The following is a 23,845-nucleotide window of genomic DNA, read 5'->3' on the forward strand; positions in this document are numbered from 1 at the left end:
TTGGATAGTTAAAGGGAGAGACAGAATTAATCACAGGCAAGACAGACCAGCAGTGGACTTTCTGTTCTTCATTTTCCAAAGCGATATTTCACATTTTTTACATTATTCATTCACAGGATGAGAGCATCGCTGGTTAGGCCAGCATTTATTGCTCATCCCAGAGGGGAGTTGAGAGTCAATCACATTGCTGTAAGTCAGGAGTCACATGTAGGCCAGACCAGGTAAGGATGGCAGTTTCCTTCCATAAAGGACATTAGTGAATCAGATGGGTTTTTCCTGACAATCAGCCATGGTTTCATGGTCATCATTACACTCTTAATTCCAGATACTTCTTGAAGTCAAATGCTACCATCTGCCATGGTAGAATTTTAACCCAGGTTCCCAAAACATTACCTGGGTCTCTGGAATAACAGAGCAACAAATAATACCACTAGGCCACTGCCTCCCCTTTGTAAGAATTATTACGTCTAATGATTTAAAACCCCAAATATTTCAATGCTCTTTCTCTCTTGTGTTGTCTTCACAAATAGGGATGAGTGAGAAAGAGTTGTGCTTATCTCCACAACAAGACTTCCCAAAAGCATTCCATGATCAAAGTGCTTTTGAAGCATGGAATTAGTGCAATTAAGGCAAACCAATTTATGGTCAGCAAGATCCCACAAATAGCAATGAAATAAATAAGGATGTAATCTTAATTTTTATTGATATCGGTTGAGGGACACATATTGACCAGAACGTGAGAAGGACTCGGTTTGAATTCTCACTCTTTACTGCCCACCCAAGTGACTGAAAGATTTTCTCACTAAGCTCTCTTCGCTGTTTTTGTCCCTCAGTTTCTCCATTAAGGAACTCCTCCTCCTCCTCAATGATTTCAACCCAAAAAGGGGCAACCTAGGAAAGTGTATGTGCATCTTTCTTGAACTGGTTCCAGTCTTTGACATCACTAGTCACTTCATCCTTGACCAAGACTTCTGCGTCATTGTAATGGCTAGGTGGCATTGCACATGCCTGGTCTATCCTTACCTATCCAGTTGGATCCAGACAAGCAGAAGCAATTGTTTCTCTTCCCCATCTGACATTGTTATCACTCGTATCCTGGAGGGCCCCTCCTATTAGTCATCTACACACTGCCCCTTGGCAAAATCACCTGAAAACAAAGTGTCAATTTAGACACATATTGATAAACCTAGCTCCACCTCACAACGACCTCCCTTCACTTTTCCACTGTCTCTAAATTATCAGAATGCTTCTCCAACATCCAGTACTGGATGGACAGAAATTTCTTCATTGGTAGAGGGATGGAGTATAAAAATAGGGAGGTTATGCTGAGGCTGTATAGGTGCTGGTGTGATAACACCTGGAGTACTGTGTACAGTTTTGGTCTCCTTACTCGAGACAGGATGTACTGGCACTGGAGGGGGTGTAGAGGAGGTTCACTGGGTTGATTCTGGAGTTGAGAGGGTTGGCTTATGAGGAGAGATTGCATAGACTGGGACTGTACTCTTTGGAGAAAAATGAGAGAGGATCTTATAGAAACATACAAAATTATGAAGGAAATTGATGACATAGAAGCAGGGAGGTTGTTTCCACTGGTGGCTGAAACTAGAACTAGGGACATAGTCTTAAAATAAGGGGAAACAGACTTAGAACGGAGTTGCGGAGGAACTCCTTCATTCAAAGGGTTGTGAATTTGTGAAATTCCCTGCTCGGTGAAACAGTTGAGTGTTGCTCATTGCATGTTTTTAAGGCAAGATAGATTTTTGAACACTAAAGAAATTAAGGATTATGTTGAGCAGGCGGGTAAGTGGTGCTGAGTCCCAAAACATCAGACATGATCTTATTGAATGGCAGAGCAGGGTCAATGGGTCAGATGGCTTACTCCTGCTCCTAGTTCTCAAATATTGGGAGGACAGTTGCAATTTTCTTCAGTCCCTACCAAAAATCTACTTCCAAGCTGCCACCTCCACCTCTGACCCCAGCAACCACCTGAGATTGGAATTTTGCAATCTTGGATCATTTGTGATTTTGAGATGAACTTTTATCCACATACTCGTGCCATCATTAATACTAGCTATTTCTACCACCAAAACATTGCAAAACCCCATCTATATCTCATGTCATCTGCTGATGAAACCATTATCCATATCTTTGTTATCTCTGGAGTTGGCTATGCAAAAGCACTTACAATTAGTGTCTCAACTTCTACTCTTCACAAATCTGGGCTTATCCAAAGATCGGGTGCTTAGATTAGATTAGATTAGATTACTTTACAGTGTGGAAACATTATCTCTGGAGTTGGCTATGCAAAAGCACTTACAATTAGTGTCTCAACTTCTACTCTTCACAAATCTGGGCTTATCCAAAGATCTGGTGCTCATGTCCTAATTTGAGATTTATCTCATACATTGACCACCCTATGCTCGCAACACTGTCTCCCAATTAAACACAGAGAAATATGGAATATAGGGGTAGTGGTAGGCCATTCAGTCCATAACACAAGACATAGGAGTAGAATTAGGCTTTTTGGCCCATTGAGCCTGCTCCACCATTTGATCATGATTGATATGTTCTCAACTCATTCTCCTGTCTTCTGCCATAACCCTTGATCCCCTTACCAATTAATCCCCTTACACACCCAAAGTCCTCAACCACTCCTCATATGAACAAGCCCTTCATCCCCAGGATCATTTTTGTAAACCTCCTTTGGATCCCCTCTAATGCCAGCGCACCCTTCCTTAGGTATAGGGCCCAAAGCCTTTCACAATATTCTAAATGTGTCTGACTAGAGCCTTGTACAGCCTCAGTAATACATCTTTGCTCTTGCATTTTAACCCTCTTGAAATGAATGCTAACATGACATTTGAATTCCCTACTGTCAAATGAATCTGTATGTTAACCTTAAGAGAGTCATGAACTAGGATTTCAAAGTCTCTTTGTGCTTCAGATTTCCAAAGCCTTTACCCATTTAGAAATTGGTCTATGCCTCTTCAGTCCTTTAAGCCTGCCCTGCAATTCAATATGATCATGGCTGATCATCCAACTCATCCCATTTTCTCCCCATTACCTTTAGCCCTAAGAACTATATCTAACTCCTTCATTTGGCCTCAACCACTTTCTGTGGCAGAGAATTCCCTGAGAGAAGAAAGTTCTCACCTCAATCAAAAGTGGCCTACACTGCATCCTTAAACTGTGAACCCTGGTTTTGGACTCCCTAATTATTGAAAACATACTTCATGTGTTTATCTTGACTGGTCCTGTTAGAATTGTGTGGGTTTCTATGAGATCTCTCTTCGTTCTTCCTTCTTCTCGACTCCAGTGAACATAGTCCTAACAGATCCAGTCTTTCTGCATATGTCAGTCCTGCCATCCCAGCAGTCAGTCTGGTAAACCTTCATATCCTGAACATCCTTCCTCAGACAGGAAGACCAAAACCACACATAGTAGGGCTGCAAGGCCCTGCCCAAATGCAGCAAGACATCCCCACTCCTGTACACAAATACTCTCACTATGGAAGCCAAAAGACCACTTGCATTCTTCACTGCCTGCTGCACTTGTACACTTACTTTCAGTGACATGTACAAGGACACCCAGATCTTGGTCCACACTCTCCTCTCTCAGTTTGAAACCTTTAACACGCTGCATTCCTGTTTTTGCCACCAAGGTGGATACCTTCGCATTTATCCACATTATACTGCATCAGCCTTGTGCTTTGATTTTACACACAAATCCCTTGTGTGGGGCTTTGTCAAAAGCTTCCTGAAAGTCCAACAAAACCATATCCATTGGCTCCTTCATCAATTATAAAAGTTACATTCTTGGAGAATCCAGGAGGTTTGTTTCGCTTCCATAAATCCATGCTGACTTTGCGTGATCCTGCAATTGCTTTCCAAATGCTCAGCTATTAATTATCTCATAATGGACGCTGGCATTTTCCCCACTACCAACAACAGGTTGACTGGTCGATAGTTCTCAGCAATTTCCTCTGCCTCCCTTCTTAGATAGTGGGGTTATATCTGTAAAAATCTGTAGGAACTGTTCTCTTGCTATAGAGGGGATGCAGCATAGGTTTAACAGACTGATTCATGGAATGGTGGGACCGACATATGAGGAGAGGTTAAATCTGTGAGCATTATATTCACTGAAGTTCAGAAAAATGAGGGAGGATCTCCTAGAAACCCATAAGATTCTAACAGGTGTAGATAAGGTAGATTCAGGAAGTTGTTTCTGATGACAAGTCTAGAACCAGAGGTCACTGTTGAAGGATATGTAGTAAACCATTTAGGTTTGAGAATGGGGATAAATTTCTTTTTATCCAGGGAATGCTGATTCACTATCACAGAAAACAATCCTGGGGTAAAACGCTGTATGATTTCAAAAAGGAATTGAATGTAACACTTGGAACTAAATGGATCAAGGGACATGGGGTAAAGCAGGAACAGGTTGCTGAGTTGGATGATCAGCTTTGAACATAATGAATTGTAGAGCAGACTTGAACGGCCAAATGGGCTATTCATATTCCTATTTCCTATGCTTGTACATTGCTAATCTAGACAAATAAGGCTAGGGAACACATGAAGAGCAGTAGGACCCTGGGAAGCACCAATGATCAGAGGGACTATGGTGCATGTCCACCAGTCCCTTAACATAGCGAGTCAGGTAGGTAAAGTAGTTAAAAACTCATATGGGATATTTGTCTTTATTAGCTGGAATAAAGAGTAGGGACATTATTCTGGAACTATATTAAATATTGGTTAACACACAGCTAGAGGGGTGTGTGCAGTTCAGGAATCCACATTGTAGGATGCATGTGATTGTCCCAGAGAGTGTGTAGAGAGGATTTCCCAGTATGTTCCCTGGGCTGGTGAGTTTTAATTTTGAAAAGAGACTGGACAGACTTTTTTTTTTACCTTGGAACATAGGAGACTGAGGCAGACATGATTGAGATCATAGAATCCCAACAGTGTGGAAACAGCCCTTCAGCCCAACAAGACCATAACGACCCCTCTGAAGAGTAACGCACCCAAGTCCCATTCCCCTACCCTATTATCCTACATTTACCCCAGACTAATGCACCTAACCTACACATCCCTGAACACAATAGGCAATTTAGCATGGCCAATCCATCTAACCATCTTTGGATTGTGGGAGGAAGCCGGAACACCCGGAGGAAACCCGTGCAGACACAGGGAGAATGTGCAAACTCCGAACAGCCCAAGGCTGGAATAGAACCTGGGTCCCTGGCATGTGAGGCAGCAGTGCTAACCACTGAGTCACCATGCCAATGTATAAAATTATGAGAGGCTTAGATAGGTTAAACTGGAAGGAACATTTCCCCTTGGTGGAGGGAACAATGACCAGAAAATTTAGCTTTAAGGAACGGGGAAGGAGGTTAAGAGAGGGAACTTGAGTTTTTTTTTCACCTAGAGGATAGTGGGAATCTGAAACTCACTGTCTGTAAGGGTTATGGAGTAAGTAAACTTCATAACATCTAAGAAATATTTGTATGTACACACACGATGTCAAAATATACAAGGCTATGGACCAAGTGCTGGAAAATGGGATTAGAATAGTTAGGTGCTAATTTTCAACCACTGCAGACTCAATGGACCAAAGAGTCATTTTCTGTGCTGTAGATCTGTTTGCCTCTGTCATCATATTAAGACATTCTTTCTTATATCAGTAATAATTTTGACCAGTGATAATCTTTTAATGTAAATGTTGCTTCATGAACCATGGCTGCACTAACTGCAGTTGGCAGCTCATCAGTAGAATTATTATTGAATTAAACTAACAGTTGAATCTACATTATGGTAACCTCATATCCTTATCAGAAAAAAATTAATACAGTCAGTAACTACTGTATTAAATTCCCAGGTTCCTGTTACTATTTATATTACATTTTTATTTTTGTCACGTATTCTGTCTTTGCCCTCCTGCGGCCACATTTTAGGATAGGGTTGCAACCTTAAAATGAGTCTAGATCGCACTGAAAGAGTGGGAAGTCTTACAGCCAAGCCTAAACATGGCTTTGCCCAATATCTACAAAATCAGTGAAATTGTGAATGAATATCCTGACTGTCAATTCCTCACATTGAGCAAGGGGAATCAGCATCACATGTACAATATGCAATAGTTAAACCTTTTAAAGATTGCTAGGCAAACACGAAGACTGCAGATGCTGGAGATCAGAGTCTAGATTAGACTGGTGCTGGAAAAGCACAGCAAATCAGGCAGCATCTAAGGAGCAGGAAAATCAAAGTTTTGGGCAAATGCCCTTCATTCCTGATTCGGGCTTTTGCTCGAAACGTCGATTTTCCTGCTCTTTAAAGATTGCACCTATTACTTTTAAAAATAATGTTAATGTTAATTTTATTTATATCTCAGCAAGTCTCCTGTGGCAATATTCTCAACAAGGCAGGGGAAGCATACACTAGGATTTGGATTTCCATTCCCAGGTCAGAAGTGCAGGGAAGTTCTTGAATGGGATGTAAGAAGGAGGATTACAGATGATGATGCTGTCAGACTGATTCAGACATGTCGAAACCTGGTTGCTGACTTTAGGTTCAGTGACAACCATCCTAGTAACGGTCAGCATCAGCTTCTCCATAAGGAAGCGTACTCAAACAGGTCTGATCTACACCAATTAGCTGATGCTTCTTGCAGCTGAATGTTACTTTGTCCTCCAAGTGAGAGGGAAATGTGTCACTGAATATGGCACAATACATCACTTAGTGATGTGCCTGTCATGGCTGAAAAGTTGACAGTGTGTTCAAACTGTGAGATATTGTTTGTGGGTTTGCAGCAATGCTGATGATGACGATAGATCATCATTGGATTTTGCATATGAAGGTACAGTGAAGAATATGAGTGTCAGACATAAATCCTAATTGGCCAACATCATTGGTAGGCCAGTAAAGGGATGTATTGCATTGAGCAAGGCTGAGGCTGATGGGACAGGAAGAAGGAAATGGAATTTGAAGATGCATTTACTAACCTTGACCACTTTGTGAGAACTAACTTTCTGCAGCACTGCATTCAGATCTTTGGGACTTGATTCTGTATATTTGGGAGCAGCTCTCCTCCTCTGCACCTCATCTAACAAGGTTTCCAATGCAGCATTCAAAAGCCAAGGGTCCACTCTCTCTCATGTTGTGCTATTCTCTTATGCTTCCCACATGAGAACTTTCTACAACTATTAATATTGTTTCAGTCACAATGCAGTTTCCTATTAATATGCAGAGGCTAGCTTTAGGTGGTGCTAGCCGCTCACAATATTGGCCTCCTGCTGAAATCACTGAATGAACAGGCAGCATCACAGGAGTATGCAGCCTGCATCACAATCAACAGGCGGAAGTTAATTATGCATCGTGAACCTTGCATTCATCTTTGGATGCTGCCGAGTTGATCACCAGATTTTTAGGCAGAGGCTGAGACCTTCAAGTACACTTCTCAATGAACACATCAAAATGCACAAAATGCAATCAAATGGATAAATAAGTTCATGCTTCTGTGAAATAAGTTTATAAGTTTATACTATTTTGTGTGCATTTTGATTTAATTATCTTTGAAAATGACAATCAGAATTTTTTAAAGGAATATGAGTGATTTAACTTGTCCAACAACAATATGTAAAAATGAAATGTTTCTATTATAAATGGTTCAAAAGGGAAGTGCTGCAATATGGAATTCCATATGTTGACAAAACACTATTAATTAAATGTAACAAAAGAATGTGCTTCAATTTGTAAAACTAAAATCAATGTATAGTTATATAATATATTAGTGTATAATAACATATATAGATAGGTAGATAAATACGTCTTTTCTCCTTGAAGTAAATGAGGGAACCTGGTCTGAGTTGTGATCGTCTCCATGACAATACTGAATCCCTGTTCACAAGGAGCTGAAAGCACTTGTGTGAGGAGAAACTTGTCCTAATGGTTTTCTATCCCTGTTGAGATGGAACAATCTTGCTTTGTTTAAAGCTGTACTTGGTGGCAGACCAGGAATAAATAATAATTTCCCAGTGGAAATGAAAATGCAATTCAAGTCAAGACTACAATTTGAACTCCAGACCCCAAGGGTTGTGATATATAATCCCTGTAATGTTTCTGGCTGCTGCTCACATTTTGGAGTTTTAGAGCTGGACAAGACTGAAGCTTGTCATTGCGTATACTTTCAAAAGGAAATTGTTGGTGCTTCTACACTGGGCCCATCAGGGATGAGCCTACTGGAAGACACTGGTCTACTTCTGTTCCTGATTGTATGTTCGTAAACCCTGTGTAGTCACATTTCTGATGTTAACTGTTGGCTTTTCTTCAAATTCACATTTTGAAATTACTTAGTTTTGCTTGTACTGATCTATAAATTCCTGTGCATAGAATTATTGACAAATCACATACATTTGTGTGAACTTGTTCAGGATTTATGCCATAATTAGATCGCCGATGCAGCTACGAAATGTTGTGTATATATTTGCATGCTACACAGACCTTTCCTGGTCCTGTCAGCCAATACAAGACCTTGCTGAGCCTTTTATGCCAAAAGGAGTACAAATGAAAATCAACCAACCCAATAAAGTATAGGCTCATTTTCTCAGGCTGTGGTATCTCGGTTTTAGGTTGCCTCTGTCATACTACACATTATAGACTGCAGCACAAACCAGGCCTGTTCTGCTTCAGACTCATTATCGGCTGCTTGGCATAAACAGCAGCCCTGACTCACTAGCCAGTAACAAAAATAAGGATTTTAATGAAAATTTAGGAAAGAAAAGTAACTGTGGATGCAAGATGAACAACAGTGCTCCCACTCCAACCACCAACTCCTCAATAACTGACTGTACACTCTTGTGTACACATCCTAGGCATTTACCTCTCCAATGTCCTGTATATTGCCATAGCCCCTCCACTACAACAGCAACCACCACCCCCATCACTTTTATTGAGACAGTGGTGAGGCAGAGACCCCTGTATTTTTAAGTCATCTTGGCACAGGTGAATGGTTACTTACTTCAAATGAATGTTTGATACAAAATAGGGAGGACAGAAAATAAGATGGGATAGAAAACAAGGGAAGAAGGGAAGACAAGGGAGGAGAGGAGATGAGGAGAAAAAGCAGAGGGAATCAGTGGGGGGCGCTGTGAGTGGTATGGGTATGTCATTGATACCTGGACAGCTTTGGTAATTGCTTTTAGCAGGTACAGAAAGAACTGAGACATTCAATTACTCCAAAAATATCAGTAGTTATGTTAACAGCTGCTGATAGCTGTTCCAATTAACAAGAGCCAATCTTTAACAAGCCTTAAGCCTCCTAGGAACATAAGAATTTTAGACCATTCAACCCATCTAATTTATTCTGCTATTCAACAAGATCATGGTTGATTTGTAATCTAACTCCACAACTCTGCTTTTGCCCTGTTTTCCCTAAATTCTTTTGGATAATAAATATCTAAGAATCTCATATTTCAAATTTACAAATAATGCTGTATCAATTGTCACTTATGGGACAGTATTCCAAACTTCAGCCATTGTTTGTCCATAAAGAGTTTGCTGACTCCCCAATCAGCAAAAATACTTTATTTCCACCTATCTTGTTTGTTTCCCTTAACATCTTGAAAGCCTCAATACTCTTTACCTTCTGAATTGTGGAATATTACCCTAGATTCCACAAACCCTCCTTCACAGAACATAGAATATAAAAAGTACAGCACAAAACAGGTCCTTTGGCCCATGATGTAAAATATAGTAACGTAACCTACGCACCTCTCAATTCACTGCTATCCATGTGCATGTCCAGCAGTCGCTTAAATGTCCCCAATGACTCTGCTTCCACCACCACAGCGGGCAACGCATTCCATGCATTCGCAACTCTCTGCGTAAAGAACCTACCTCTGATGTCTCCTTTATACCTTCCTCCTAATATCTTCAAACTATGACTTCTCGTACCAGTCAATCCTGCCCTAGGGAAAAGTCCCTGGCGATTGACTCTATCTATTCCTCTCATTATTTAAATCCATATTTAAATCCTCTGGTTTGGAGGAAAGTGACAGGAGCTGAAAGAAATAGGAGGAGAGGTTTGGAATGGAGAGGTGAGAAGATGAGTGAGTAGGGAAGGGACAGAAGGAGAGAGGAGCTTACAGAAGAAGGGAAGGAAGCAGTGGGTTGGGAAGAGGGAAGAGAGAACAGAAGACAGATAGAAAATATGGAGGGCAGAAAATAAGATGGGATAGAAAAAAGGGAAGAAGGAAAGAGAAGGGAAGAAGCAGAGGGAATCGGGGGGGTGCTGTGGGTGGTATTGGTATGTCATTGACACCTTGACAGCTTTGGTAACTGCTTTTAGCAGGTACAGAAAGAACTAATACAATCAATGACTTTGAAGATACAGGAAAAATGAAACAAGTAAATAATGAATTATATATGTCCAACGAAATAACTTAAAGACAGTCAGGTACAATATGAACACAGTTAACTTTTAGCTGAATACATGAGCATGTAATCAGTTTATTGCAAGCAGAGAACTCATGAAGAGATTGCACAATCTGTTTGGAGTTAGTCAGTGCTCTCTGGCTATACTTGGCTCCAATGGTCCTTTTCCCAGAAAATGTTCAAAGACTCCTGACTACCAACACAGGAACTTCGAGTATCAGCAAATTTAATTTAATGTTGACTCAATGATGTCCTGTGACCAAAGCACCAAGCCTCTTACTACAGATGTCAAAAATACAGACAGACCACTACAAAACAAATAAAAATGTATTTACAGAATGATGAGACAGATCATGAGGTAATTTCCACCACACACATGCATTAAGTGTATAAAAATGTAACAGGCACATCAAACACTACTACAGTAAATTGTTTTTATCTTTTGTGCAAATGTATTATGAAAGTAATATTACAAGGGTGTTTGTTTAAACTTCAAAAATCATTCAGTCTTTTTTATTTCAGTTGATTTTCTTTCATGGCCTATGAGCATCAGTGGCATGGCCCACATTTGTTGTTCTCCTGTAACTGCCCTTGAACAAATGGCTTGCCAGGCTATTTCAGAGGGCAATTAATAGTCAACCACATTGCTGTGGATCTAGAGTCAAATGTAGGTTAAACTTGGTAAGATTTCCTTCCCCAAAGGACATCAGTGAACCAGATGGGATTCAATAATAATGAATGATAGTTTTGCTGTCACCAATATTGAAATTAGCTTTTATTTCCTAATTTTCATTAATTTGAATTTAAATGCCACCAGCTGCCATAGTGTGATTTCAATCTATGCCCCCAAGTCCCAGACTGAGCTCAAAATCACTATTCCAATGACATTATTAGTACAGCATTGCCTCCCCACAAGGTGTCAATGCTATACAATTAAACATGTTCCTGTTTCAGGCACCACGAGCAGGATCAAGCATTCACAGCTCAAACACAGATATAGGGCGTATCTGTACAAATTATCTATCTAGGTTCATCCTAGTCAGATGCTCCACATGTTGCCTCCTACTCCCCATTTCCATCTCAGCTCCCCATATGGAGCAACCTTACTGAACAAAATCTATCAGCAGACATCCTTTGGATCAAGAAATAGGAATCACAGGATGTCATTAACCAGTTCCTTGTGACAAACCCCATCTATCACATGACAGACTGATTTACCACTGTGAGACTGGTCCTTGTCAAACAAGTTCAGAACAAGCCTGTGCAAACAACTTCCACTCCGTTCTGCATTTATACTAAGAAACAAACAATATCACTAAGGAATATCCCCTCTATAGATGAAGTGGCAGACTAATCACCTTAAACTCACCAAATGTGAAAGATAGCACTAGGCTCTGGGCATTTCATTTAGCAAATAATAATACTCAAACTCTTATTGTAGGATAACACTCACATCCAAGGGATCAATGCAGTGAACCTTTGCTTCCAATGCAAGAATACATTTCTCTAAATACTGAGATGAAAATTGTACCCAAAATTCCATGTTTTGTCCCACCAAACCCCTGTATAAGATCTCAGCTGGGATTTTCCAAAAGTTAAGAGTGGGGGTAAGCACAGTAATGCAACACCCACCACCACAAGTCCTTCAATCAAGTGCCTGGTTTGGCCACACAACCTCCTTGTGTTCCATCCCTCCTGAAACTGACAGCCAGTCAGAAGCCATCGTAGACAAGTAGGAGGCTGGAGGAACACAGTAATCCAGAGCAGCATCACAAGATGGAGAAGTCAACGTTTCAGGTATAACTGTTCTTCAGGAATGGAGGTAGGGGTGGGGGTGGCTGCAAATAAAGAGGGGGGAGGGTTATGGGTGGGGAGAGGGCGGAGTGGTGAGGTAGTGATAGGTGAACACAAATGGTGGGTACGATCTGGTTGGTCGAATGAATCCGGTTGGTAGCTGGAAGGATGGGTTAGTCGGAGGAATGGAAGGGAGAGGGAGAGGGAGAGGGAGAGGGAGAGGGAGAGGGAGGAGGGGCTGAAGATGGAGTCGGGGGATGGGTGGGACGGTTATTTGAAATTGGAGAATTCAATGTTGAGTCCTCCGGTCTGTTGGCTGCCCAGGCAGAAGATAAAATATTGTTCCTCTAGTGTATCCCTGCCTCAGAGACTAAGGCTGCTGACTACACAGCAACACCAAGTGCAGGAGCAGCAGACATTCCTTTTCAGGTCTGGAGTAGTGGAGGGAGACAGGATCATGGTTGGGGCTCCCAGGCAGACAGGAGATAGTGGGGTCAGATCAGAGGGCAACAATAATCACCTAACTCACTCCTTGCCCATCAATGTCCCAATCACTCTACGACTGGAGTAGCTTGAGGCCTACCACCAAATTGACTCTGTTTTACCAGTCAGGGAGGTTCTCGCCTGCTGGGAGCAAAATTAATCATGGCAGTGACTTGAAGAGACCCATGTAGTTGTTAAATGACCACTTAAGGGTCTCTTTGTTGATGGTCGGCTGAAAGATCAGTCATGGTCCTTCCACTCATAACTTAATTTCTGAAGGGGCAAGAAGGGCATTTGATATCTCACTTAGTCAGCCTGCCTGATCATCTGCCCTTCCCACTACAATTCACCACTGCTTCTCAGGTACGGAAATTTCTTCCACTTTTATACTTATGCTCTAATCCCCTTGCAATAAAGACCACTGTGCCATTTGCCCTCATAATTGCTTGCTGTAACTGCATACTAAATTTTTGTTTTCTTCAAATAAAATCCAGGTCCCTATGAAAATCAATATTTACAAGTTTCATGCCCTTAATAGTATTCTGTTTTTCCATTCTTACAACCAAAGTGAATAATACTTCTTCATCTGCAGTATTATTGCTCAGTCACTTAATCTGTTTATATCTCTGCAGCATATCTGTGACCTCCTTACAGCTCATCTTTCTAACAAACTTTTTATCATTTACAAACTTAGATACATCACTTCGTGTCTTTTCATCTGTTATTAAAGTCAGTTGTAAATAGCTGAGGTCCCAGCACTGATCACTGGAGCACGACAAAAGTCAGCGCCTTACAAGTTAAAAGTGCTCCTTTCATCTCTTCTTTGCTTCCTGTTGATTAACCAATTCTCTATTCAAAGTAAAATTACCCTACCTCTTGAGTTCTTTTCTTCCTTATTAACTTTGCTTGGCGAATCATTGAATGCCTTTTGAAAATCCAAATATTCTACATCTATTGGTTCCCTATTATGCATACAACTAGTTTCATCATAGAAAAGAGCCTTCATGGCCAACCCAGAGATGGTAGAATGATGGTGGTAGTGGTGGTGGTGGTGGTAGTGTGGGGGGTTTGGGGGTTCACATTTTCCTCAGTACCTACCAGTCCAACAATGGCCTGCTCCTCAAAGGAGTCAAGCCATTATCGAGCATCCTCACCATCCCTCAATTTGGCAGGCTTGTGCTTAATGTGCACATCTCTTGCATAAGGTAAAAAAGACATTAAAATATATTAGCATGGATACATGAGCATTATGCTTGCACTGATACATAGATCTCAAATCCTTAAACTGTGATAGTCCATGGGTATTACAAGTAAGAAGACTGTGGTACGGGGTAGTTAGGAGTTAAAGCATTCTGAATGAGAGTGGTCCAGAGTCATCAGAATTCCAATTAATGAAAGCCAATGCAGCATTACATGATGAATGTGCCTGAAATATACATCCCAAAGCTAATTTTTGTGTGTGTCCTTGTTCCATGCAAACCTTTGGAGTCTTTGATCATTCTTTGAATGCAGGCATTGCTAACTAGGCCAGCATTTATTGCACATCTTTAATTGTCTTTGAGAGCATGTCAGTCAGTTGCCTTCTTGAACTATTGTAGTCCATTTGGTGTAAGTGCCCCCACAGTGCTGTCACAAGGGAGTTCCAGGAATTTAACCCAGAGACAATGAAGTGACAGCAATACACTTCCAAGTTATGATGACAAGTGGCTTAGAAAGGAACTTGCAGATGGTGGTGTTCTAATGTGCCTGCTGCACTCGCCTTCAAGGTGGTAATAGTCATAATTTGGATGCTACTGTCTAAGGAGCTTTGGTGAATATCTTCATCTGCAGTTCTTTGTTTTATCTTGTTGTAGATGGTACACACTGCTGCTATGAAGTGTCAGTGATGGAGTGTGTGGATGTTTGTAGATGTGGTGCTGATCAAGTGAGCTGTTTTGTCCTGGATGCGTTCAAGCTTTTTGAGTGTTGTTGGAACCGCACTGATCCAGGAAAGTATTCCATCACACCTTGTTTGGTCAACAGTAAACTCTGATGTTCACAGTGGGGGATTCGGTGATGGCAATGACATTGACTGCCAAGGACTGATGGTTAGATTCTCTTGTTGCAGAAGTGGTGTGGCACTTGTGTGACTTGGATACTGTCAATGGGTTCCTGCATTCGGATACAGACTGCTTCAGTTTCTGAGAAGTTGCAAAAGGTACTGAACATTATGAAATCATCAGTAAACATCCCCATTTCTGACCATATAGTGGAGGGAAAAGCAATAATAAAGTAGCTCTAGATGGGTGAACCGACGATACTGCACTGAGGAACTCATGCAGAGATATCCTGGAGCTGAGACCCCTAACAACTACAAACATCTTCCTTTGTGCCAGATATGATTCCAACCAGTGGATACTTCTTGCCATGATCTTCATTAACTCTAGCTTTGCAGTGTTTAAATAAATTCTGTTTGGCTTAAAGCCGAGTGGTTTGACCAGCTGCAAAACTCGTGGAACACCCACTTCACATCTGCCTTTAAAATAAGAAAAAGTTAGGGTCGAGGTTACTTTCTTAACATATTTTGAGGGAGTCTGGCCTGGCCCATATGAGAGTCTAGGAAACATTCTGGGGACCTGGGTTCAAATCCTTCCATGGCAGATGGGGGAACGTAAATTCAATAAAGAGCTTAATGATGACCATGAACCCATTGTCAATTGTCAAGAAAAATTAATCTGGTTCACTAATGCCCTTTAGGGAAGAAACTGTCATCCTGACCTGGTTAGGCCTACATATGACTCCAGACCCACAGCAATGTGCTTGACTCTTAACTGCCTTCTGGACAATTAGGGATGGGCAATAAATGCTGGCCTAGCCAGTGACATCTTCATCCCATGAATGAATAATAAAGAATAAAAGATTAATGCTTTTATTGTATGTTTAATGGAGTGTTGTTAACTCTTATGGATTGATCAGTGAATTGTTCTAATTCTGCTTCTGTGAGAGTCCAGATACCACATACATTAAAATATAAACAGAAGTTCTAAGTGATTTAGTGAGAATGTAAAAGGAGCCCTGGAAAACCAAAAGTTAGCCCCCAAAAATCAAAAGATATCATTCAAGAACATTTCAAGAAGAGCTCTCAAGACAAAAGCAATTATACCATGGTAAGATCCAAGCAGAGAAAGTATCAGGATGCATCTAGCCCACATCTGATTTGTAAGTGAATAATGCCGAGTATCCAAAACAGAAATTACACACACTATGATAAGCATAAAATAGAATGCTTGAAGACCCCATATCTAGTTTTGCTTTGAGAACCAGGCTTGTGGAAAATATTAATGAAATAAACAGAAAATTCTGACAGGTTACAAGGTACCTTTGCAGAAAGGCAGATGATCAATACATGGCACTTCAAATCACTTGGCAGCGCATGAAGACATTACAGATATTACAAGGAATTTATAAGAATTTATAAGATCCTCTATACAAGAAAAGAAAAGAGAATGATTTGGAGTGATTAGGTGCAGAACAAGAAACAATTAAAGTGCAGAAGTGGTGTTGGTGTAAAACAAAGGGCACATCCCATGAGAAATTAGAGAAATAAAATATGTATCTGGGACCAAGGGGATTATGTGGTTTGTCAGAGCAGAATTACAGAAGCAGAGAAAAACACAGAAAATCAGGATGTGTGTTGCAAGTGGCTCAGAGTTATGGTGTTTGAAAAAGGCCTGGATAAACTTCCCACCAGGAATGTGAGGACTCCCAAAATCTAGAAGTTCCAAAGTCCCGAGAAACATTGGTGTATGTATTTTACATTAGCAACAACGATTGCCTGAGAACAAGGAGAAACTGTGGTTAAGATCTAAAGGCATAAAAATTAATGTGCGTGCCAAAAGGCAGCAATTTTGGTTCAATAAACTCAGTTTCTCTGACTCGACTATTTGTACTTTGTTTAAAGTGCAAATAAATTTTATACCACCATCCATAAAATGTGCTTCTGCTCACCCTTGACACGGATTTAAATATTTTTAAACAAAAACAGTACATCTGCAGGATACTGTGATACCAGCTGAATTTATGTAGAGTGAAAACATTTAGGTGAGAGGTGCCTATATATCTTATCATATTTTTAGCTAAATTACAGCCTGAACAGAAAAGGTTCCTGATGTCTCAGTAAGACCATAAGAAATAGGGTCAGGAGTGAGCCATTCGGTTCCTCAAGTCTGCTTCACCATTCAACAGGATCATGGCTGATCCAACATTCTTCACATCCACTTTCCTGCACTTTCCCCATAACCCTTGATTCCCCAAATGATCAAGAATCTATCCATCTCAGCCTTAAAATATACAGACTGCCTCTTCCCCACAGTTCTCTGTGGCAAGGATTTCCAAAGACTTACTAAATTCTGAGAGAAGAAATTCCCCTTGTATCAATCTTAAATTGGCACCCCTAATTCTGAGGTGACACCCTCTGGTCCTCGACGATCCCATGAGGGGAAACATCTTTCAGCATTTACCCTGTCAAGTCCCTTAAGAATCCTGTGTTATAATAAGATTACCTCTTATTCTCCCAAACTCCAATGAGTCCCAATCTGTATAATCTTTGATCATAAAATAATTGCTCCATACCATGGATTACCCTAGCAAACCCTCTCTGAACTGCCCCCAATGATTTGTTTGCTCCCCATAACCGTCTCCCCAGAATCATTTTCTAAGGGGCCCACGCTCACATTGACCTCCGACTTCCTTTTTATAGATTTTAAAACCTCTTATTGCCAGTTTTGATATTCCTGGTTAGTTTACCCTTGTAATTTATTTCCTGTCTTTATTATCTTCTTAGTCTTCCCTTCCTGGATTTGAAATGTATTCTAGCCTTTGGCGCTATTACTGACTTTTGCCTCCTCAAATACTTTACCTTTCAACTTACTACTCTCCTTAACTTCCTCGGTTAGTCATGATTGGTTTACCCCCCTCTTAGAATCTTTCCTCCTTACTGGGATATATACAGATACCAAATATCAGTACCAAAGTTTATCTTGATCAATCAATCTCCTGGTCTAATTTTTTATCTCATTTGGAACTCTCACATCCCAGCATCACTAAAGTTTCCTTTGAAAACTTCAACTACCCTTTTCACATCAAATATATTTCTCCTTTCATTTCCACCATTATCCTTCTGCCCACTTTTCTACACAATGTTCCTTCTAATTTTTAGCAATACTACAATTGTCACTGCTCCTCTGAATTTGCTTCTTTTATTCCTCCAGCACTCCACATATGCTGTCCCACATGCAATTTCTTTGCCCCGAATCTCCATGGTGTTCAATCAACTCTAAATTACCTTTCCCAAAACCTCAAAATTGTGCAAACACCCCAAATCTCCTACAAGAGCCTAGACATTAACAGGTGCTATGAAATTCCTTTGTCTATTATCTTGATCAAGCCAGCAATCCATTTAAAATAAGTTGATTGACTCCACCATTAAATGGTAAGCAAAAAAATTTGATATAAATGTGTTAAATGTTACTAAGAAAATGTGACCGATATTCTGCAAGCCTGGTCACACTGAGAAGATTCACAACAGCAGCTGAGCACTTAAATGGGATGACACATGATTGAAAGGCTGAGGGAACTGAGCGACATTGTCAATGGCACCAACTTTCAGAACAGACATTAAACTGGGGTCTTCCCAGCTGGTGATGGTGTTCCAAGATTCTGTGGTATTACTCAAAGAGCAGGGACATTAATTGGCATCCTGCTGAATATTTATCCCTCAAACAATGTTACAAAAGTAGTTCAGTTGATTACTGCTGTTTTTCAAGTCTTGTGCACAAAATGGCTGCTCACTTACCCAACAACAATGACTCTGCTTGCAAGCATGCAAACATGGGCAATTGGAGCAAAAGTAGGCCATTTGGCTTCCCCATTCAATACGATCGTGGCTGATCCGATTGTATTTTGTATTCCACATTCCCACTGAACTCCAATAGGGTTTGATTCCCTCGCCCAACAAGAATCTACCACAGCCTTAAAAATATTTAATAACCCCACTTCGAAAAAGTGTGACCCCTAATTGTGTAACAATGCCCCCTAGTTCTAGACTCAAACCAAGACTACATCCATTTTGTCAACACCATTCAGGATCACATACTCTTCAATCAAATTGTCTGTCACTCTTCTATCCTCCAATAGAAACAAGCCCAGCACGTCATAATATCCTCATAAGACAACCAACTCATTCTAGGTATCAATCTAGTTAACCTCTTCTGAACTACCTCCAGTGCAGTTACATCCTTCTTTAAATAAGGTGGTAAGTTTTGTACACAGAAGGGGTCTCACTAATGTCCTGTATAACTGAAGCACAATATTCTTATTTTAATGTTCAATTTCTCTCACACTGAAGGTTAGCATCCCATTAGCCCTTCTTGATTACCTGCTGTACCTACTGAAATAGCTCCATTGTGGCTGGTATCCCGTCACCAAGTCATCCTTTATTTAAATGTGCATAGTACTTCACACAGGTCTGGCTTCCTCAGAGCCAGTTCTTAGAGTGAACAGAACCTCTGACACTCCTGTTTATACCTGTCAGCCAGGGCTCTCTGATTGGATCAGATTAACAGCCCCAATCACAGAACTCATATTCTATGATGTTCACCTGGCTGACTTTGTAGCAATCACCACACCTGCATTCTAACTATTTGTGACTTGTAACATTTTGTGCATCTGAATATCTAAAGCCCTCTGCACCTTGGAATTCCACAGTCACTCTCCATTTAAGCAATACTCTAAATTTTTACATGTCTTCTTCTACTCATGTTTCAAAGGGTCTAAAATGTTTGCAATATCATTACTGGCCCTTGTCACACCATCCAAGACACACATAATTACTCTCTTTCGATGGAGCAGAAGTTGACTCCTGTAGCAATCTTTACTACAGTGAAAATCAGAAGCAAATACAAAATAATAGCTTTCATTAATCGATTCAGTGATATTTTTGAAGTTAACCTATTATTTTTTTCAAAGCATTCAAAACTATTGTTCTCCAAGTGATTGAAGGAATTCATGGTCCTTTATTCAGATAAAAGCACCATGCTGGTGGAAGGGGAATACCTGTAAATGCATCAGCAGTATATCTTTCTACATAGAGCTTTACAGGAAATTGTTTAAACTTCTCAATTTTTTTTGTAACCTCAGCTCAAATTGCCTTCCATCACTCAGAAATGCCCACCAACCAGAATATTAGAACAGTAACAAACTTTTGTCAGGCCTATGCCACACACCTTGCTGCTTGAAGTAAAGTTGAGAATTCAATTTGGCCTTTTCTTATAATTATCTTATAATGGCTCAAGGAAAATTAATACATATTGAAGAAACCTGGGTGACTGATTATACAGGTCACAATTTTAATACCCAATTAGTTCTATGAAGATATTTTTTAAACAACCTGTTCAGACATTAGGAAGGCACAGTGGCTCAGTGGTTAGCACTGCTGCCTCACAGCAGCAGGGACCTGGGTTTGATTCCAGCCTTGAGTGACCATCTGAGTGGAGTTTGCATGTTTTCGCTGTATCTGTATGGGTTTCCTCCCACATTCCAAAGATGTGCAGGTTAGGTCATGCTAAATTGCCCCAGAGTGTTTAGTGATGTGCAGGCTAGGGGAATTAGGCATGGTAAATGTGGGGTTACAGGGATAGAGTCATACAATCATATCGCATGGAAACAGACTCTTTGGCCCAACCAGTCCAAGCTAGTCCCACCTGCCTGCTCCTGTCCCATATCCCTCCAAACCTTTCCTATTCATCTACTTATCCAAATGTCTTTTTTGTAAATGTTGTAGTTGTGCTCTCATCCACTTCCTCAAACGAGGCTCTGTGTATAGAATTTGCCCCATGTTTTTTTTTTAAATCTCTCTCCTCTCAACTCATCCTCCAGTCTTGAAATCCCTCATCCTAGGGAAATGACACCTACCATTAACCTATCTATACCCCTTATGGTTTTATGAATTTCTATAAAGTCACCTTTCAACCTCCTACACACCAGTGAAAAAAGTCCCAATCTATCCAGACTTTCTTTATAACCCAAACCTTCCATATCTGGCAAAAACCTCTTCTGAACCCTCTCCAGCTTAACAATTGAGGGCTATGTATAGGTGGGATGCTCTTTGGAGGGTCAGTGCAGACTCAGTGGGTGAAATGACCTCTTGCTGCAGTGTAGGGATTCTACAATTCTAGGTTAGAACACTTCGCTGGAGCAGATGGGTCTTGAACCCAGGTCTCCTGGATTAGAAGTAGGGATACAGCCACTGCACATCAAGAGGCCAATTAGTTCTAAGTGAGCTTAAGTCAATCGGGGCAGTGGAAAGAGCACTAGAACTGGCCACAGTATCACTTGGCTCAGACAGGTTCTCACTAAAGATAATATCCAGCAGCTGCTACTGGAAAGTGCATTGATGATGACAAAGATTCAAGGAAGCAATGGGATAAATGGTAATGGCCTGCCGTAACTTTCAGTCTGGACTTGCATATAAAGAATGACCACTTTGGCACAGCAGCAAAGACTCTCAGAATCTGCAGAATCATATCCTAGCAACTGAGCTATTGCCTTCAGGAAACGAAGAAGTGGAGGGAAATTAGAATTGCAAAGTTAAACAAATTCTTAAGGGGAATACGATCCGTTGCCATGACTGTGTGTTACCTAACACAGTCCAACTTGAATGTTAACCTGGAATCCAAACTATTTGGTCAGAGGAAACTAATGAGACATTGGAATTGAAACTCTAAAGTCTTTTAAAAATCAATTTAATCCCATTATTATCCATCAAGCAACAGTTTCCATAAAATAACCCAGGATTCAAATCCTCTCCCCGTTCGAGTGGAATTCTCTCATTTAAACAGCTGCTTCACATTTAGCCAGCTTCTGATATTGGGACCAACCCCTTGGCCAAAGTAACAATCAGTTCCTTACAAACTATTAGTTTCTTTATAGATTACCTATGTTTTTTTTCAGCTTCAACAAACAGAATTATTAGAAATTACCCTGAAATTCAGACAAACGACATTAAATTTGTTGCTTTTTTCCCTCATAATTGGCTTGAGGCAGTACAAATGTTTGAAAGGAAACCACATAATTTATCCTATTTCATGTAATATCCTGTCATGTTTTATAGTTAATCTGAATGTTATTGTAATTTTATTTAATTCTGGTTTCGTGTACAATATCATTAAATCAAACATCCAAGAAAAACATTGATTTCAGCCAACTCTGGCTTTAAAATCTTTGAGGTAATTGTTGTGAAGTTTAATATTATTTGATAGACAAATTAAGAGTTGGAATGTTAGCAGTGAGCTAAACGTTCCTTTTGTTTTGATAGTGACGGCCCCTGTTGCGCTCTGTGGAGAAGAGGCAACGTACCTCGCTCTCTGACTGCTCTTAAATCTATGCTAAATATATCTAGAGAGACATCGAGCTGGCAGAGGCCTTAAGCAGCCAGGACTCCTGCAAACAGAAAAACTGACATTACTGTATGAATTACAATGAAGCTAAAATTTTTACCTTCCCCTATAAAGCAATGACCCTTGCTTCAGCCAACACAATGGTTGCTGGCAGGAGCGACTACATCATGAGAACACCATCTTCTTGTCAAATTCTACCCTTGTTTTCGGGAACAAACACAGACATACACACACGCATTCAAAAGGAGGAATGTATAGGATATTAAAGTCAGTTATAGCATCTCTACTAACATCCGGTATGAGATCTGCTTACACACACCAAGTCTGGGATTTTCCTGTATAGTTTAACTGCTCAATGCATCACGTCGTTGAATTATCGGTGGAAAGTCAGTAGGGGTGGAACTGCTCACTCTTTTTATCATTCCAATAATAAACATGGTGAAACACTTTCTGAAATATTTTTGTGGCTCTTGTTAAAAAGGCTAACAAGAATTTCACTGAGCCTAAGATTGACATGTTAGTTCAAACTTACGTTGGGCAATACCAATCTCCTTCTCTGGCAGTTTAAAGATTGTTAAGGCAGCGTGGAATAATATTGGCCAGAGTTGCAACAATGTATTAATAAAAAGTCATTGTAGGTGGGAAGTGCTAACCCCATACAATGAGATTTACTGACTGATCTAAAATCAAGAAACTGATCAAATTAAAATGAATGGTTAGAAAACCACAAGAAGCAACCAGAAACACAACACTGCTACAATTGTTTCAGGAAAAAAAAATCTCAAAAAGCTAAAAATATTTAGCAGGTCTGGAAGCATCTGTGGAGACAGAAGCAATTAGTTTATGTTTCAGGTTTGTGGCTTTTCATCAAATTGCAACTGCAAAACTGACTTGGTAATTTCCTTATGCACCCTAACTGAAGCCAAGGGCTCACAGCGTAAGATATTGCTGTTGGTAACCATGCCCACACACTCCTTTAGGCAGGATGTGGTAACAATCTGGAGAGTGGTCGCTGTAACTGAGACATTTATAAAAAGTTACCAACACTATCCAAAGGGTCCACCCTTTCTGCCTATTAACCTGCAAATGTTGTGTCATATGGTCATTATGTTCATTTACAGAATGAATCACAGGAAAAAGCACAAAGTAGGCACATTCTTATAATGACAGATATGCGTCTTAACACATTCTCTGAAATTTTCATACCGCTGCTGTTTGTTGTTGATCAGTAATCACCATTAGTTTACTGTAATCTGTTATACACCTCCAAGTGCACTCTCTAGGCATTTCCCTCCAATCGCCACCAGGACAGAACCCCACTGATCCTCACCTACCACCCCACCTACTTCCAGATACATCGTATCATCCTTCGTCATTTCCGCCCCCTCCAAACAGACCCCACCACCAAGGATATATATCCCTCCCCACCCATCAGCGTTCCGGAAAGACCACTCCCTCCGCAACTCCCTCGACAGATCCACACCCCCCACCAACCCAACCTCCACTCCCGGCACCTTCCCCTGCAACCGCAAGAAATGCAAAACTTGCGCCCACACCTCCCCCCTCACTTCCCTCCAAGGCCCCAAGGGATCCTTCCATATCTGTCACAAATTCATCTGCACCTCCACACACATCATTTACTGCATCCGCTGCACCCAATGTGGCGTCGTCTACATTGGGGAGACAGGCCGCCTACTTGCGGAACGTTTC

General features: G+C 40.7%; 1 protein-coding gene across 6 annotated transcripts in view; it reads right to left on the reverse strand.

The window, feature by feature from the left end:
- Window positions 1-23,845, reverse strand: part of LOC122554496 (zinc finger protein GLIS3) — a 455,475-nt gene that overhangs the window by 245,638 nt on the left and 185,992 nt on the right. The gene's annotated exons all lie outside the window — the stretch shown is intronic.

The sequence above is a fragment of the Chiloscyllium plagiosum genome, chromosome 11 (assembly GCF_004010195.1).
Source record: "Chiloscyllium plagiosum isolate BGI_BamShark_2017 chromosome 11, ASM401019v2, whole genome shotgun sequence".
Taxonomy (NCBI): Eukaryota; Metazoa; Chordata; class Chondrichthyes; order Orectolobiformes; family Hemiscylliidae; genus Chiloscyllium; species Chiloscyllium plagiosum.